Source organism: Alligator mississippiensis, chromosome 7 (assembly GCF_030867095.1).
Source record: "Alligator mississippiensis isolate rAllMis1 chromosome 7, rAllMis1, whole genome shotgun sequence".
NCBI classification, from domain to species: domain Eukaryota; kingdom Metazoa; phylum Chordata; order Crocodylia; family Alligatoridae; genus Alligator; species Alligator mississippiensis.
In genome coordinates this window covers 17,057,459-17,067,453 of record NC_081830.1, presented here as the reverse complement: position 1 = coordinate 17,067,453, position 9,995 = coordinate 17,057,459, and the positions used below count along the sequence as shown (strand labels likewise).

Genomic DNA, 9,995 nt, shown 5'->3' with positions numbered 1-9,995 from the left:
TTTTGTCTTCAGTTTCCTACATTAGGTTCTTGAATGCTAGGACGGTTTGGCTACTAACCATCCTACTATAACCACTCTCTCGTTCCCCCATCACTGCACTATCTAGATGCCAGATGTACAGGCTTCACCCAGTTGTCCACTCCTCACTTTGTGACAGAACTTAGAGGAGGAGATCAAAACCATTTCTCCTGGAGGAAGAGCTCTGTGTGTAGCTGACTTGCAGCTTTACTGGAATAAAAGGACTGAAGCGGCAGAGTAGTGATTTGTCTATGCATCTTTTATACGGACTTATGGGACTCGGTCCCTAGAGCCTTGCACAGCTCAGAAGCAGAGGCCATGGGCAAACACCCCTGGATTCACAGATTGTGAAGCCAGAAGGTACCGTCATGATTCATTTGATCTACTGCTGACCACACGTCAGAAGATCTCACTCTGGCTTCTAACTCAGGCTGTGTCTATCAGTGGGCCAATGTTTCTGGACATTGATAGTTGCAACAAGGAGCTGGGGAGGATTCCCCCTCCCCCTCCTCCCCCCCCCCCCACTCCTGTTGCTACACATGTCAGGGTACGCCTTTCCTCCAATGCGCCTTTCCTCAGAAGCACTGGATGTTTATTGCAGTCAAGGATAAAGGGTTTTCCCTATCCACCCAGGGTCATGTCAATCACCAGATTTGGGAGAAGGAAGGGATTTTACCACATAGTCAGATTGGTAGAGATTTGGAGCGGCATTGTGGGGTGGGGGTCCTTCCTCTGGAATAGTGGGCTTGTCTGCCTTATTCTCATCTCTTAAATGTATTTTAAAACCCTTGCAGCAACAAGATGCTGACAGTATTCATCTCCCAGTTTTACCTGTGGCAGATTATGGTGGTTTTAGTATCTGTGGGTAATATGCATTGTAGTGGTGTGACCGGGTGACTGCATACTTTTAGAAACAGGTTAGGAAAAGGTTTTGTATGGGGTAGTTTGCATAGGGATAATTGTGCCTAGTACAGGGGGCTAGACCTCCAGACGCTGCTTCCAGCCCTAATTTTCTATTAGTCTACAATTTATCACATTTGTCTTGTACATGGGGCCATCCCCTGGTTTGTTATCGGGTTTCGACTCTAACCAAGACTTCCCCAGGAAGTGAGACAGGAATAAAGAGCAAACAGAAATGTAAAGATATACACTAAGTATTGCAATGGAGGAGAGCACATCAAGCCCAGGTGGATGCATGTGTGGAAAGAGAGGGAACAATGTGGTAGATGGGCAGATAAGGGTGACACATAATGACCACAGCTTGGGGGAAAGGTGGGATGATGTCCACAGACATGTTACTATGGGACAACTGAAGGCATGGGGGCAAGCGCTGAGGGGAAGCAGGACAGAGGGGAGCAGAGAAGGGGAGAGAAGAGAGAATCCTAAATACCAGTGAAGTAGGTTCAGATTGGGTATCCGAGGAACTTCTTCACTGATGGACCAATGAGGCAGCGGACTAGACTGCTTAGGGAAGCTGTGCAATCTCCATCATTGGAGGTGTTCAAGGGGATGGATAAGCGTTAGTCAGGGATGATCTAGGAATAGCTACATCCATGTTCTTCTCTGGTTATTTCCCATTCCTCTGGTCTTTGCTGTTTGCTGCATGGGATCAGGAAGGATTTTCACTTCTCTTCCTTTTGGTACAGGTGTGTTTTTTCTGCCAGATTTAGCAGCCTTGGGTGTTGGCTGCAGGCAAGGCTCTCGATTTTGACTGAGTGTGGTAAAGCTCATACTCAGACTAATATCCCAAGGTTGCTAGCTGTAGGGTCAGGATCAGACAGATCCCTATATTTGGAATCAAGAAGGAATGTCAACTTATGGTCAAATGGAAAGGACCGGGGGAGCGGGGGAGAGAGGGGGTTGCCATCCTTCGTAGGATGCGTGTTGCCTGTGCACTTTGAGTAAAAGGCTAGACAGAGATTTGTTGTGGAAAACAATGAACCTGGTCAAGCAGAGGGCTGGAGTAGATGACATCCAGAGGTCCTATGAAAACTCAGGAGGGCTGTCTCATTCTCCAGCCTCTAACCCCTGTGGGTTGAGTGCTTTCTAGAAGTACAAGTTTGGGATTGACGCCGCCATGTTCAAATACCTAGGGAACACTGTTTCTCTGCACAGCTCTGCACATCAGCCAACTCCATCAGCACCCTTGGTCAGTGCTGTAGCAAAGAAATTTGGCACCTGGGCAAGCCTGCAGAGGCAGCCCGCCCTCACCCTATGCACAGATCCAGGGGGCACTCCCCCCCATGCTTGCCTGGGAGTGCACACAGTGGTGGAAGCTGTCCCCACACTTCTTGTACTGCCACAAATGAGCCATTCGCAGTTCCACCCCATGCTTTCCCCTGGCTGGGCAGTTTTTGTTATCTCCCCTTCGCTTCAGCACCCAGGGCAGTCACCCCACTCACCCCCTCCCTTGCTATGGTACTGCCCTCAGGTACATTGTTTCAGGCCCCATGGACTTGTACAAGTCCAGCTTTTCTAAAAAGTCTCTAAGCTTTACTTTTGCCACTATTGGCTGCTTTTTTCTCCCCAAACTGTCCTGCCAGGTGGCATAGTCTGGGAGCTAATCTTGTCTGTGAGCATTGAGGTTAAAAAAGACATTGAATATTTCAGCCATTTCCACACCATCGGTCACTATGTTGCCTCCCCCATTGAGGAGTGGGCCCACACTTTCCCTGATCATCTTCTTGTTGCTGATGGACTAGTAGAAACCCTTCTTGTTATCCTTCATCTCCCTAGCTAGCTGCAACTCCAGTGGTGTTTTGCCCTTTCTGATTTTATCCCTGCAGGCCCGAGCAATGCTCTTATACTCCTCCCTAGTCATTTGTCCACATTTCCACACCTTATAAGCTTCTTTTTGTGTCTTAGTTCACCAAATAGTCCTCTGCTAAGCCAAGCTGGCCTTCTGCCATACTTGCTAGTCTCCTTGTGCACCTGGATGGTTTGTTCCTGCACCCTAAATAAGGTTTCTTTAAAATACAGCCAGCTCTCCTGGACTCCTTTTTCCCCTTGGACTGGCCTCCCAGGGGATCCTGCCCATCAGTTCCCTGAGTCAAAGTCTATTTTTCTTAAGTGTAGGGTCCTTAATCTGCTGCTCTTCTCCTTTCCTTTCTGAAGGATCCTGAACTCAATCATCTCATGGTCACTGCTGCCCAAGTTGCCATGCACTACTACATTCCCCACCAATTCTTCCCTATTTGTGACCAGTGGGTCAAAAAGAGCATGGCCCCTAGTTGGCCTCTCCAACTCTTGCAGTAGCAAGTTGTGCACTCTCCAAAAACTTCCTGGATTGCCTGTGCACTGCTGTATTGCCCTCCCAGCAGATGTCTTGGGGATTGAAGTCCGCCATGGGAATGTAAGGTGCTTAGAGATCATCACATCATCATCATAGTAATGTAAACATTACATGATAGTAATGTTTATCATGTAAACATTACTATGATATGCAAACAAGATAACAGACAAAAAGAACCCACTTTCCTAGGGGTATAAAGTGCCATGCTTCTCATCATCTCTTCTCATTCATGAAATGAGAATACCAGATTGACTGCAAGCTAAGAAATACACATTCTGGCCTCCTCTCTTTTATACCACTTCAACCATCACCTTGTATTCAAGAAACACAAGGGTAAGCCCATTTGGTAGGTGATGAAATTTGGGGCTGTAATTTTCCAATAGCACACAGGGTATGTCTGTACCACTTTCAGGATACTTCTGAGAATGTGACTCTTAGACACACAGAAGACACTTGCTTCTTCTCTGTATATCCTGGAAATAAAGCAGTGAAAATTTTTTGGAGCCTGTTGTCCATGAAAGCCTTTGAGTCCTTGAAATGGCACATCTCTTGCGTTGTCGGTGTGGCCATCTGGGAGGGCTACAAGCTTTTGAGTAAGGCAGCATCAAAATCCATGTCACTTTTGGGGATTATGTACAATCTGTCCACTGTGTGTCTGGGCATGCATTATGCCATACCTGTGAGGCTGTGGGTCTGGTACACATCACCGTGCATGTAATGGAAACACAGTTGGCATGGCATGTTTTCATGAATCACTGCCTCAGTACCTGACACTTGCAGAAACAATGAGCCCAACCATGGTTCTGTCCATGGGCTGCCATTTCTGCAGTGACCCATTCAAAGGCTGCTAGGTTTTGGTGGCTTGAATGGAGTCCATACTGGCTCTTAGCCCCTTCCCAAATAGTGAGGAGATCCACTACCTCTTCCTGGGCCCAGTTGGTGTTGCCCTTGCAAATGGCGCTGGACAATAATGGTGGGACCACTGTTGAAGGATCAGTGGATGAGTGGATGAATAGAGGGGTGTCCAAAGTGGACCTTAACTCGGTGGATGAACGATTGGATGGGTGGGTAGGTCCCCCAATGAGTAGATCTTCCTGGTGGGTGAATGGATCCATGGTTGTTCAGATGGACCCGACTCTGATGCTAACCTTAAGTGGCTGGTGAACATGAAATTACTGCAAATTCACCATTCAGGACAATTAATAGGTGGGTAAAACTGCTTGGGCCCTGTTACTTTTGGGCAGTCGGGTTCTAACACCAGGCCTGCAACAGCTGCCCCAAGTTGATGATGGCCTGAGTTCGGGGCAGAAGTGGTGCCTAGAGGACCAACTTGGGCACTTGCCCCAGGATGATGCCCTGAGATACACTTTGCAATACCCCAGAAGAAGCTGTTACTGCCTCTTGCCCTGGATCCATTTTTTTGGGCTTTGCCTTGGGCCATGGGAAATGGATGGCCGTATGCATGCACTTTGTCCCAGGAAAATAGTTTCTCTTAGGACAAATACAGCCTCTGTTCGTCGACTTAGACGGTGAGATACAATAAACAAGTTCTGACTTCAGAGCTTCAAAGTTCAAATCAAAGTGGAATGAAAGTGTATTTGCTTAGCTACAAATTGATTGGACGTCCTCACATGCACACAGTATTCGCAGTCACCCCAGAGATTCTTTCCCAGGGGCTCAAGGACATATAGGAAAGAAGCACATGTCGGAGTCATGTCCTTATTCCATAGGTAAGTGGCAGGTACTTCAGCTTGTGAGATATTGGGCTGTTCAGAGAACGTATCTGAGACAGCTTCCCGTGGGTCCTCCAAGTTCGTCTTTGTGACCCTGTGTTAAGATGCTCGGCTTTTAACTGACTTGCAATTAACCCTGATTTGACAAGAGAAATCTGTTAACATCCAGTGATTCCATCTTTCTACTTGTCTATACAACTATCTGTGTACCAAATTTCATTTCTCACTGTCATCTTCCTTTCTGTTGTCTCTGTTCACCCACCCCCTCTTATCACTTCCTGTCATTCGCTTTTTGTTTTCTTTAGCCCTGTACAGCCCTCCCTGCCTTTCTTGTCATCTATCCCTGGCCATACTGCTCTTGTTTTTGTCTTTTTATCTTGATTTTTATCTTGGAGTGTGTGTCAGTACTCTTCTCTTTGATTCTTTGTATTTCTAGATGTGCATTTCTTTCTTTCATTTTGTCTTTTCATCTATTTCTCTTCATTTCTCTCCTTTTTTCTTCTAACTGGATACATCACTTCTCTCTTGGCTTTCTTTGATAATAACAAACATAAAATATGTATAAAAATTCAAAAGTAAGTTTCTACGGATTACCTATCATTACCTATATCATTTTCTTTTCCTTTAAATTTTGCCAAGGGCTGGATTCTTTTAATAACTGGTAGTGATGAGTTCCAAAGGGTAATTACATCATCATCATCATAATTATAATTATTATAAACAACATCATGAACATCATCATAACATAGTTTATATTATTATTAGTTCAAACATTTTATGGGAAAGAGCAGCTATCACTAATTTATCTTCTTTGTAGTATTTAATATTGTGGGGTACTTTATTTTGTCTCATTCTGTTCAATCTCTGTTGCCCACTGCATCGTCTTTTTTTGTATCCTATTCCCACAATTTCTTGTTTACAAATATTACAGTAGTACTTAGACACTTCTGTTACAATTGTTTCTAGAAAGCATCATTCTGGTGCGTGCCAAATTAGTTATCTTTGTTTTGATCCTCAAGTGATGTAAATGGAGCTGCACTTCTATACAGGAAAGGAATATTTGTCCCACTTGTTTCAACATAGCTACATTGATTTGTACCAACTGAATGTGCAATGTATTAATCTCAAGGGAGCTGAACTGAACTTCTATAATAATTTTTCTCTTTGGGCTAAGTGTCCATTTCATTTAGTCTAGGCCTGTCAAAAGAACTTGAGAGAACCAGGTATCAAATTCTCAAAATGTCAGAAGCATTCAGGTGCTTAACTCTCTTAGGACTCTTTGAAAGCCTCAAACTTAACTTTAGCCTCTCTCTTTCTCTCCACACACATGCATACATTCACCCCTTTCTTTTGACACCCTCCGCCTGCATATGTGTATCCATGTGTATTTTCATATCCCTCTGGTTTTCAGTCTCTCTCTATTTAATTTCATCAGCAGCAGCATCAAAAAACCCCCAGCCCATTCAGTTCTTTTAAAACTCTCTCCCTATGATTGTTGCAGTGTTATCTGAGCTCCTGGGGGAGCCCAAGTCACATTGAGTCATGTCTAGAGGTTATAAGAGAGGAGAGAACAATAGATGACGGTGTTTCATAAGCTTGTTCCAAAAGGATACATATAATTTTAAAGAGTATGTTATTGAATATTGTCACAGGGCACCTTGGTGCTCTGCTCCTAGAGAGTGGAAACTGCCAGGGAGAGAGCCCTGGCAGGGAGTAAGAAGCACAGCTGGGGGTTGCCAGGGGCAACCAGGAAGTCAGCTGACTGGAAGGGGCAGGGCCTGGCCCTCATAAGGCCCAGGGGCTAAGGCCAAGCTAGCAGTTCCCTGCCAGCAGCTAGAGGGGCAGGAGCTCCTGGAGCTAAGATGTGAGTGCTGTAGGAACTGCTCTAGCAGAGTAAAGGATGGCAGCTCGGAGATGTGTGAGCAGCATGGTTATAGCCAGGCGGCCTTAAGTTAAGTTATAGCCAAGAGGCTTGTGTTTGTTTTGTTGTTATGTTGTTACACCGGTGGTTTGGGAGAGGCTATTAGGGTTTGGAGGAGGCCTCGGGGAACCCACAGTGGCGTGGGGGCCCCAGCGCCAGTTAGGGCGCAGCTTACAGGATGCTTAGACCCCAGCCTCAGAGAGGGGCATTTGAGAAGCCCCAGTGTGGGCATGGCGAGCCCCAGGAGAGGGCCGTGTGATTGAGGAGCCCAAGTTGGGCAAGGTGAGCCCTGGAAAGGGGGCAACATTATTAGGAAGCCCAAGTTGGGCACAGCGAGCCCCAGGAAGGGGACAACTTTGAGAAGCCCAAGTGTGGGCGCGGAGAGCCCCAGGAGGGGGGCTGCACTATTGAGAGAGCCCCAGTGTGGGCGTGGTGAGCCCTGGGAAAGGGGTACTATTGGGAAGCCCCAGTGCGGGCATGGTGAGCCCCTGAGAGAAGGCGTGGTGCTGCGGTAAACCCTGGAGAAGGGCAGAGTACTGCAGTAAACCCTAGAGAGAGGGGGTAGCAGTGCGGTGAGCCCTAGACAAAGGGGGTAGAAGTGCGGTGAGCCTGAGAGAAGGGTGGCTCAACCTAGAAGACCCAAAGTGGGCACAGAAGGCCCCAGAGGAGAGGGCAACGGTATTTTGACAGACCAATGTCTAGTCCATCTGCGAGGCTTGGGGCGTGGTATCAGGGGTGGCTGGAGCCACGCGTAGCCCATAAGGCTAGGGTGCACCCATCATACAGGGAGATCCCTGGAGAGTCTGGGAAATCACGGGGACGGAGGTCCCAACTAGCCGTGCCCAAGGAGACGTAAGGCAGCCTCCCAACTTTATCTAACAGCAAAGACGTGGCAGGCGAGAATTAGAGGGTGCCCTTGGGCTGACTTGGCAAGGAAGAGGGGGCCTTAAGGAGATCACGGCCCTCCTGTAGGACCCTGCCCGTGACAAATATATTTCACAACATCTATCAATGTATTGGATAATATAAAGTTGTATCCCTTACTGTGTCTTGTGACTTGACAGTTGAATGTTACAGCCAGTGCAGAGAGGGGGAACCAGAGCAGTCCGTATGTTTTCATCCTCCAAGGATTCCCTGGCAAATGTTATTTTCAGGTCTCCCTCTTCACGCTCTTCCTCTTCATGTACATCCTGACAGTGACAGCAAATGTCTCCATCATACTCTTAGTGAGAACTCACCCACAACTACACACACCCATGTACTGGTTTCTCTGCAACCTCTCTTTCCTGGAAATATGGTACACAATAGCTTGTGTCCCTAAAGCCCTGGCAGTCCTCTTGGAGAAAAGTCAGGCAAACTCCTTCCTTAGCTGCCTCCTACAGATGTACTTTGTTTTCTCCCTGGGAGTACAGAGTATTTCCTCCTGGCTGTCATGGCCTATGACCAGTATTTGGCCATATGCTACCCACTGCACTATAGCTCCATTATGAATGGCACCTTATCTGCTCAGCTGGCTCTTGGCTCTGTGGCTTTCTAGCTATTTCTGCCCCAGCATATTTGATCTCCAGGCTGTCCTTCTGTGGATGTAATATCATTAATCATTTCTTTTGTGACATAGCCCCATGGATAGTTCTCTCCTGCACTGACACACAGTCAGTGGAGCTGGTGGCCTTCATCATCTCATTTATTGTCATCCTGGGCTCATGCGCAATAACTCTGGTATCCTACATTTACATCATCTCCACCATATTGAGCATCCCATCAGCCAAAGGGCGCCAAAAGGCCTTTTCTACTTGTTCTTCTCATCTGATTGTCGTGATTATCTGGAATGGCTCCACCATTTTCCTGCACGTCAAGCCTTCCATAAAGGAGTCACTTGATTTGACCAAAACTGTCCATGTACTAAACACTATTGTCACTCCAGTGCTGAACCCCTTTATCTGTGCTTTAAGGAACAAAGAGGTGAAGGATGCTTTGAGCAAAGTGGTCAGTGCGGCATGACTCATTCTCTAAAAATGTTACTGTCAGTAGATAAACAATATCCTGTTTTATGACATTTTTACTGTCCAAGTGCTGATATCCCTTATTCTCAGAAGTCACTATGACCTCAGCATATTAGAAAGAGGATGTCATGCCTGGGGAGGTCGGGCCCTGTAGACCTGGGCTACATTTCCAAGCCTATGGCAAAGGAAGTCTGTGACCTGGCCAAGTTGCTCCAGTTCTCTGTGCCTGTTTTGCCATCCACAAGCTAGAGATAATGGTGCCGGCTTCATTTTCTTAAAGCTTTCTGGACTCTACTGAGGAAAAGTGTCTGATTTTGTTATGATCTCCCTTTAGTTCCCCTGAAAATTCAATCCATTGTCGTTATTACTATCTAGGTAGCACGTGCTCTGGTTACCCACAGCTGTCACGTTCCTATCTATCAAAGAACTGGAAGACAGTGTAACTACTGGCTCATATATTTAAAAGTAACGGAGGCTCCTTTAAACATTCAGTCCAACTACTGAGTAAATATCAAGCATGGTTAAAAATAAATAAATCTGTGATTTGGAAATAATGTTGAGGGCTAAGTACAGAAGTTACACACAGCCCAGTTTAAGTGATCAGAAACTGGTTTAAACCTGTAACAGAACATAAGTGCAGTGCACATAAACCAGTTTCAAAATGGCCAAAACCAGTTTGAGATAAACCTGGTTGAATGCAGTATCAGACTTAACTGATGGAGCTCGAACGGGTTTATGCAATTTCTGTCCCAGACCTCTTCCTGGTTTAAGTTAAACCAGAATCCCCCAGCATCCCAGCATGCTCTGTGGGCTGAATTGTGCTCTCTGCTGCAGCCAAGCAGGGCTGGCCCTGCCCCTTTTCTCCCCAGCCAGAGCAGGGACAGGCAGGGGTGGGGGCCTGGCCAGACACTGGCCCTGGAAGGGAGCAGGGAAGAGTTTTATTCCACTTCTCCCTCCCCTGTCCTACCAGCAGGACCTGCCAGGCATTTCTCCCTTGCTGCTCCAGTGGGAGGGGCCTGGCCAGCCCC

At 46.7% G+C, this 9,995-nt stretch overlaps 1 pseudogene; it reads left to right on the top strand.

Annotated features, from left to right (window-relative positions):
* The first annotated feature begins 4,264 nt into the window (after positions 1 to 4,264).
* Positions 4,265 to 8,965, top strand: LOC132251888 (olfactory receptor 6F1-like; annotated as a pseudogene).
* Positions 8,966 to 9,995: the final 1,030 nt, after the last annotated feature.